The following is a 9,528-nucleotide window of genomic DNA, read 5'->3' as shown; positions in this document are numbered from 1 at the left end:
TAATGCCTTTGATTGGTAGGAAAGCCAGTGAGGCAATGAAGCTAATTAAAGTGCACTATGAAAACATCATGGCAATTGATAGCATAGTCACAACGTCAGAAAAACCTGCAACAGAGCCCTGGACAGTAAAGCGAGATACGCTGACATATTCACTGGAGATGGGTGTTTGGAGGGAAAATATAAAATGGAGGTGGACAGTACAGTAAAGCCAGTACAGCTACCAAAGAGACGTGTTCCAGTGGCTTTAATGAAACTGCTTAAAGAAGAACTACAAGATCTACAACAGAGAGGGATAATCACGCCTGTGGAATGCAGTACAGAATGGATCAGTGCTATGGTGGTTGTCCAAAAACAAAATGGCAAGCCAAGAGTGTGTATCGATCCCAAACCTCTGAACAAAGCACTGAGGCGCAGTCACTTTCCACTGCCAACTATTGAGGACATTCTACCAGACCTGTCGAAAGCTAAAGTGTTCACAGTGTGCGACGTCAAGAGTGGATTTTGGCATGTACAGCTGGAGGAGGAGTCCAGCTATTTGACGATGTTTACCACTCCATTTGGTCGGTATAGATGGCTGAGGATGCCAATGGGGATAAGTGCAGCCCCAGAAATCTTTCAGAGAAAACTGATGCAAACATTGGACAATATGCCTGGACTGTACATCATAGCGGATGACATTCTGATCACAGGGCAGGGCGAGACGGAAGAGGAGGCAGATCACGACAGAAAACTGAAGCAGTTTTTGGACAGATGCAGAGAAAAGAATATAAAACTAAATGCAGACAAGTTCAGATTGAAACAGAAGGAGAATACATACATCGGACACCGCCTGACTGCGGATGGCCTCAAACCAGACCCAGAAAATGTGAGTGCTGATCACTATAAATTTTTAAGAGACTTGACACACAAGGATAGTGAGTGGACTTGGAATGCAGAACAAGAGGAGACGTTCCTTAATCTAAAAAAGACAATAACAAATGCCCCTGTGTTAAAATACTATAACCCAGAAGAAGAGCTGACATTGCAGAGTGACGCATCAGACACAGGATTAGGTGCAGCACTGATGCAAATAGGCAAGCCAGTTGCTTTTGCTAGTAGAGCACTAACAAAAACAGAACAAGGATATGCACAGATAGAGAAAGAGTTTCTAGCAATGGTTTTTGGCCTGGAGAAATTTCATCATTACACATATGGCCACAAAGTGACGGTTCAGAGCGATCACAAGCCATTAGAAACCATAGTGTGAAAACCATTGCTGAGTGCTCCCAAAAGGCTGCAGGGTATGATGCTGCGCATACAGAAATATGATACAGAAGTCTTGTATGTGCCAGGAAGGGATTTAGGGCTAGCAGACACCCTTAGCAGAGCCTATCCTCTGGAGGACGTACCTGTGGAGGCTGAGCTAGAAACAGTTAACATGGTGCAACATTTACCGATCTCAGCAGACAGACTACAGGAGATAAAGACAGCCACAGAACAGGATAAAACACTCCAGCTTCTCATCAACACAATGACATGGGATGGCCAGAGAACAAGCTGCATGTGCCCAGTGAAATCAGGCCTTATTTTTCATTGCAAGAGGAACTGAGTCACCAGCACGGAATAGTCTTCAGTGCGGAGCGTTCAGTTATTCCAGATGCCATGAGAACCGAAATCACTAGCCGTATACATGCATCTCACCTGGGTGTCGAAGGATGTCTTAGAAGGACAAGAGAGTGTGTTTACTGGCTAGGCATGAATGAGCAGATTAAACAGTACGTAGCAAAGTGTGACATGCCGGTCCATGGATGACAAACAGCAAAAGGAAACACTAATACCACATGAAGTGCCAAAAAGGCCATGGGCTAAGGTGGGCACAGACTTGTTTATGTTTGATAACAGGGACTACCTCATCACAGTGGATTATTTCTCAAATTTCTGGGAAATAGATTACCTGGCCGACACAAAATCAACCACGGTGATAAAGAAACTTAAGGCTCATTTCGCCCGTCAAGGGATACCAGATATGGTGATTTCAGACAATGGCCCACAATATGTGTCACAAGAATTCAAAAAGTTTAGCCAACTGTGGGGATTTCAACATAAGACCTCATCTCCAGGTTACCCTCAGAGCAACGGCAAAGCAGAATCAGCTGTTAAGACAGCAAAACGACTCCTGCACAAACCCAAAGCCGCAGGACAGGACCCCTATCTTTCCTTGCTGGACCACCGTAACACACCGTCGATGGGCCTGAACACCAGCCCAGCACAAAGACTGCTCAGTCGGCGCACCAAAACATTGTTACCAATGAAAAGGAGCTTGCTGAAACCAAGGGTTGTTCAGGTTCAACAGGAGCTGACGAACAGGCAAACACATCAAAGCACCTACTACAACCGCTCAGCCAAGGATCTGCCTGTGCTTAAAAGTGGGGACTCAGTGAGGATACAGCCGTTCTCACCAAAGACTGTCTGGAGATGTGGCAAGGTGCTGTCGCGGATCAATGAAAGGTCCTATGAGATACAACTGCAATCTGGGAGTGTCATCAGGAGAAACCGCAGACACCTCAGACTGGTTCCTGAAAGGGCAGTCAGGGACCCCATCGATGTGGACATCAACTTCCCAATTCAGGCAGAGGCTACAGGGCAGGGTCAGGCAGGGTCTGTCCATCCTCCGCACAGTGTTTTAGACCACACACCAAAAGACATGAGTAGCGGAGAGACCACTGTCACAACCAGAGCAGGTCGCACAGTGAAGATGCCACAACACTATAAGGACTATGTCCTGTCACAGAAAAATATTTTGTGTTACTCATGGCCTTTTGGGGGGGGGTTACATCAAAATGGGGAAAATGACAACAAGTGTTCAAAACAGAAAAGGGAAAAAGGAATATGTTTATGTTAATAATTACCTGTTATAAGGAAATGCACTCTGAACTGGAAAATGTAAAAAAAAACAAAAAAAAACTATTGTATATGTTTACATGGGGATGAGTTATGTTCAGGCTTGGGAAAGGTGGATACGAGTCATGTGACAGTCAATGTTTTGTTTTGAATTTTTCAGAGGTCACTAAAGATGAACAGTTTGTTTTCCAAGGTATTAGTGAGATGTGGAAATTAAGGGGAAGCTGTAATTCTGAAAAGAAAAGGGATGTTACAATAGCAACTATTGTTTGTATAGGTGGAGCGCTTGGACAGTTTTATGGGGAGGAAGCGGATATAGCAGAGCATCCAGACCAAGCTGTATTGTTGTTTACCCGCCTGAATTAATAAAGTTAAAGACTAGATGAGTTAAAGTGGACTGAGTTTGTGCTCTTTGAGTAAGTACAAGAAAGAAACGAACAAGAATAAAACACACAGATGGTGCTCAGATCTCTAATAACATCTGTCATTAAAATCTTTAAGGTTAAATTGTGAAGTAATGTCAGAAATACTGTTTAAAAAAATATTTAACCCCTTAACTGGCAGCAAAAAAATCACCTGAAACAACTACATAACACCCTCTGGTTATTATTGGCTCTGAACAACCCATTCATAGCCTATTAACTGGTCCGGTCCGCGGGCCGAATGAAGAGCATTTATATGGCAGGCTAGACCCGCCCAATTTGATTGACACTTCATGTTAAGAAATCATGTTAAGAAATGGGTTTCCCAGAGCCAATAATACTCAGAGGGCGTCACGTAGCTTTGTCAGGTGATTTGGTGCAGCCAGTTACATGATTGGCCGAATGACGTGTCAATAAAAATGGGAGGGTCTAGCCTGCCATATAAAAGGGACTACAAACGGCCCTTCACCGGGCCCTGGCCAGTTAAGGGGCTACAAACAAGTTTTCTTCCACTGAGATCTTTAAGATTTTAATTATCTGATTAAAGTTTCAGAAATAGTTTTAGTCTCAAATAGTTTTAGGTAGAAAAAAAACAAACAAACAAATGTTTAAAGATGAGCTTTGATAAAGTATACAACATAAAGACTCACTAGTTGATTGAAAGCAGCGGTTCTCCACTCCTTCACATTGCAATGTAGAGGTGCACTGTGAGGTCGAGGGGTCACAAACGTTACACAGTAGACCGTTACCTGACTGAGGAGCAGGGTCTAAAACAGAAAGGAGCATTATTTCATTTTCATTCTGTTATCCTGTCTCCAGTAAGCAACTTAGTGATTTGTACTTACCAGGCAGAGTTTCTGAGTTACAGTTATCTGTGTTGCAACACATGGCAGATGCAAGAGCACTTTGGACACCCAGGTCAACTGAAAATATCTGAGTCCCATTAAATGGACAAAGGGAAGAAGATGCACATGCCTTGTAGATTTGCCTTGCCCGTGTTCCCAATGAATAAGCTGCAAATTCAAAGTGCAGTTTATTGTTGATGGAAAACACATCTAACTTCACAGTATTTGTAATTTAGTGAAAATTATCAGAAGATATGAAGAAAAGACTACCTAGAATGGTGGTCGTAACACACATCGTCTCTGAAGAACAGTTATTTGGTGCTGTGCTTGAACACATTTGATCTGTGCAGGTTTGACACTGAAGAGCTCCAGCTGTACTCAGGAGAAACAGTGAAGTGATGATCACATTTTAAAAATATAAATGACATGATCTATTTTTAAGATTAGGCTTAAAACTTTCCTTTATGATAAAGCTTATAGTTAGGGCTGGATCAGGTGACCCTGAACCATCCCTTAGTTATGCTGCTATAGGCCTAGTCTGCTGGGGGGTTCACATAATGCACTGTTTCTCATTCACCTTATTTACTTTGTTTATACTCCACTCTGCATTTAATCATTAATTGATATTAATCTCTGGCTCTCTTCCACAGCATGTCTTATCTCTCCCCTCAGCCCAACCGGTCGCAGCAGATGACTGCCCCTCCCTGAGCCTGGTTCTGCTGGAGGTTTCATCCTGTTAAAAGGGAGTTTTTCCTTTCCACTGTCGCCAAGTGCTTGCTCATAGGGGGTCGTTTTGACTGTTGGGTTTTCTCTGTATTATTGTAGGGTCTTTACCCACAATACAAAGCGCCTTGAGGCGACAGTTTGTTGTGATTTGGCGCTATATAAATAAAATTGAATTGAATTGAATTGAATTGAATCTGTTTTGAATGTTTGTATAAGTAGTAAATTCTGAACATTTAGCATAAGACAAATTCAGTTTCAACTATACTTATTTGAATAAAAAACTGAAACTAGACTTTCTTTTGTCTGCAGTATTATAAGAATTAGTGGAGTTACCTGTGCTGGATACTGCCCAGAGGAGAGTCAGAGGCAAGATCGGCTTCATAGTGGTGAACTGGTCAGTACTGCAGACTAGTTTCCCTGGATTGCGATACTAAACATCAGGTGCTTCACTACACTTTATATACTGAACAGGTGACCTTAAGATTGGGTGTGTTTGCATTTTAACAGCATGATGATTCAAACAGTAAGCTCCTCTTTTGTCAAATCATAATGTCAGTGTATTACCACACCCCTTTTTCAATTGTTGACTAAAATGAAAAGGTACACAATAAATATAAATGAATGAAAATCATTTCCTTTTATGCATCACTGATCTTTCATTTCCTCTTTTGCTGCCTAAAATTGTTCTGATTTGTTCATGTATATTCGTTTGAATTTCTTTATTTACTAAATTAATATGAGTCCTCGAGTGCTTCTCTCTTTCTTGATAAAAGCTGCTACAGTATGGAATGAACGATCATGGTGAGATCTTCTTATCTTACACTACATGAAACTTTGTATTACAGTGTTTTTGAATGTGCAGTCTACTACACTGTCAGGTTAGGTAAATGTTGCTGTTTCTCTCTTTTAATTGTTCTCTTATTCCTTATTACTCTTGTCTAAAGGTTCAACAAACAGGGTTTGGCTATAAGAAGCAGTAACCATGGAAGCGTGTCTGTCTAGCTGTTGTTACTTTAGTTACCAGTGGTGTAGAATTAGTTAGGGACATTAGGGACACGCCCCTACCAATATCAAATAACTTCTGTTATGTCCCTACCAATCACAGCTCATGATTAGCTAGGGATGGTAGGGAGATGTCACTACTGATGTGAAATTATAGCAGTTTTGTCTCCGTATTTGCTCTGCAGATGGAATTAGCGCCACACTTAAAGCTGATTCAGACAGTAAAAATGTAAATTTTCACTGCATTTCACTATGACTCTTCAAACAAACAAATTAATCGGAAATTTAACACTGTTGCAGCAGCAAGTGTGGCAACAGTCTAACCTTGAGTGTCACATTAATATCTGTGCAGTAATATAATTGTACTTACCTTCAGCTGCTGTAGTTAAGCGTATACTTCAGCTCACATTTCTGTTTTGTTTCATAAATGTACATTTTGCACTTGCCCTTATATTTATTTGACAGCTCAAATTGATCACCGAGTACAGATGATGCTAGAACTCCAATATTTTTAAAGTTTAATGTGTTTGAAATAGTTAATATTAAACAGAACTGTTTTTCACACAGTAAGAGGATCCAGTACCTTCAAGGTTTTTCCCTTAGACTGTCTCCTACCTGTAGCTAAAAAAAAAAAAAAAAAAAAAAAAAACCCTTACATCTACATGTATTTAATTATCTGAGAATAGAACTTGACATGTTCTGATTTTCCTCCACTCCAAACTTCAGTAAAGAAGTTTAATCTTAATTAACCACCAAGGACCAGTGATTCTTACTGTTACAGTGTGCATAAAGAATGTAGTTACATTACATCCATCTTAATACACCAGGAACCAACAGAGTTCCTGTCCAGCAAGTTAGGGAGAGACTTTGCATAATTACAGATGATGCTAGAACTCCAATATTTTTAAAGTTTAATGTGTTTGAAATAGTTAATATTAAACAGAACTGTTTTTCACACAGGGACATTTTGGATTCTGATAACTTTGCCACACCTCTTATTGACAGCAGTGGCAATCTCTATTTATAGGATCTTAAAAATTAAGGCATGCTTCGGTGTCACATGCACACACCTCTTTCCTATATAAGTCATGCTCTTCTTGGCTTCTATTTTGTGTGCATGTTTGTATATCATTAAAGGGACAACAAAGGAAGTTGATTTTCAGGCAGGGTGTCTTTATTTTAGGTTTTGGTTATTGTTGTTATTCAATATCTGTTTTCACCTCTGCACTCTCTGCTGGTACTTTACTCATTGTTGTATCCACATTATGAGTGAACAAGGTGCCACCCTACAAATCCATTTGTCTTTGGACTGGAGAAATTCTTAGACAAATATAACAACAACTGCAAATATATCAATAATTATTTAAGAACAGTTTTTAGGGAAAATGCCACCTGTGCGTTTTTGTATGTGTTGGTTTCTTTGTTGGTTTGTCTATCCCCCTGCATCCTTAATCCCCACAGTAAGAGGATCCCGTACCTTCAAGGTTTTTCCCTTAGACTGTCTCCTACCTGTAGCTAAAAAAAAAAAAACCCTTACATCTACATGTACTTAATTATCTGAGAATAGAACTTGACATGTTCTGATTTTCCTCCACTCCAAACTTCAGTAAAGAAGTTTAATCTTAATTAACCACCAAGGACCAGTGATTCTTACTGTTACAGTGTGCATAAAGAATGTAGTTACATTACATTCATCTTAATACACCAGGAACCAACAGAGTTCCTGTCCAGCAAGTTAGGGAGAGACTTTGCATAATTAACATTCCTTCTCTACTTTTTACAAGCTGCCAAATACATAATGTGTTATATTCAGAGAGTGACATTTGCAGAGTGATGTGCAATACACAACTTTCTTGTTTGGTAACCTTCACAGCACTTTAATAACTAAGTATTTAATTAGTTAATATATGGTGAAATATGGCATAATACCGTATCATTGTAATAAGTGGGTAAATACAGAGAAATTACAGCTAAAATACCAAGACAAAGTGTCACATTTTTCTTATCAAGCAAAAATGTGCATTTTAATTGTATTGCACTGGACTTTTTACATGCACATTTAAAAGGACAGAGTAATACTGTGGTAAAATCAGCATGGGTTAGAATCTCATATGGGATTGCACTTGTAGTCTACCTCTTAAAGTGAAGTGGTTGGGCTGTGGAGATGGGTGGAGACAGAGAGAGCAGACTTGTTCAAAAAGAGGCCTACTGGGAAGATCACAACTGTGTATCTTGGAGGAACAAATACAATTGTTGTCTGGATGGATTTATTTTAATTTTTTTTCACAAAAAACACAGCATATTACACATTTTCATTATTTATTTAACAAAAATGAAGCAGAAATTAAGAAGCAGTGTGTCTCACATTGTTATGGAAAAATTTTGGCCCACTCTTCTTTAGTGTTGCTTTAGTTCATTGAGGTTCATGGGTATGGATTTATTCACAGCCTCTTAAGGTCCCACCACATCATATCTATTAGGTTGAGGTCTAGACCTTTTCTAGGTTATTGCAACATGTTGATTCTTTTCTTGTAGATTTGCTTGTGCTTGTGTTCAGGGTCCCGTTGCACGACTCCCTGGCTTTAGCTGGCCTCACATTTAACTCTAGAATAATTTGGTGAATATGGTTGACTCAATGACTGCAAGGTGCCCAGGTCCTGTGGCTGCAAAACAAACTGAAGTCATCACCACCATCCTTGGCAGTTGGCTTTTGCCAAATGTGCTACTTTGCATTATGGACAAACATCTCCACTTTGGTCTTGTCTGTCCAAAGGACATTGTTGCAGAAATCTTTTGTGACTGTTCAGATCAAACTTTGCAAACCTCTCCTTTTAGAGAGAAAATGCTTTCTTTTAGCAATCCTTCCTAAGAAACAACATATGTTCAATCTTTTTCCATCTGGACTGTCATGAATTTTTAATATTTAATTTGCTGAGTCTGAGATGTAGCTCTTTAGTATTTTGCATTTTCTCTGAGTCTTGCATGGCCTGATACTGGGGTAAATTTGCTGGGATGTTCCCTGCTGGGAAACTGTCTTGAATGTTTTTCACTGTTAAATCAGTATTTGGATTATTGCATATGTACCATAGAGGGCAGCACGGTGGCGCAGTGGTTAGCACTGCTGCCTCACAGTTAGAATAACATCTGAAAGGTCTGGGTTCAATTCCACGAGTTCTTGATTTCACCTCTCTCTCTGTGTGGAATTTGCATGTTCTCCCCATGCTTGCGTGGGTTTTCTCCAGGTACTTTGGTTTCCTCCCACAGTCCAAAGACATGCACTTACTGGGGTTAGGTTAATTGGCTACTCTAAATTGCCCATAGGAGTGAGTGTGGAAGGTTATTTGTCTCTCTGTGTTGGCCCTGTGACAGGCTGGTGACCTGTTCAGGGTGTACCCTGCCTCTTGCCCTATCACAGCTGGGATAGGCTCCAGCCCGCCCGCGAACCTGAACAGGATGAGCGAATGGATGGATGGATCATATAAGAACTGATATTTATACATACATCCATAAAATTTCTTATAGTCTCAGTTTTCCTTCCATGTTTTTTGTTTGTTTGTTTGTTTGACAAGAGTAAAATGTGTCATAGTTTTCTACTAAAATGTATTTGTTTATGATTATTTAAAGAACACCTGGTGTATCCATAACTTTTCCTA

The sequence above is a fragment of the Archocentrus centrarchus genome, chromosome 4 (genome assembly GCF_007364275.1).
Source record: "Archocentrus centrarchus isolate MPI-CPG fArcCen1 chromosome 4, fArcCen1, whole genome shotgun sequence".
NCBI classification, from domain to species: Eukaryota; Metazoa; Chordata; class Actinopteri; order Cichliformes; family Cichlidae; genus Archocentrus; species Archocentrus centrarchus.
The sequence above is the reverse complement of the archived record's forward strand: the minus strand, read 5'-3'. Positions refer to the sequence as shown.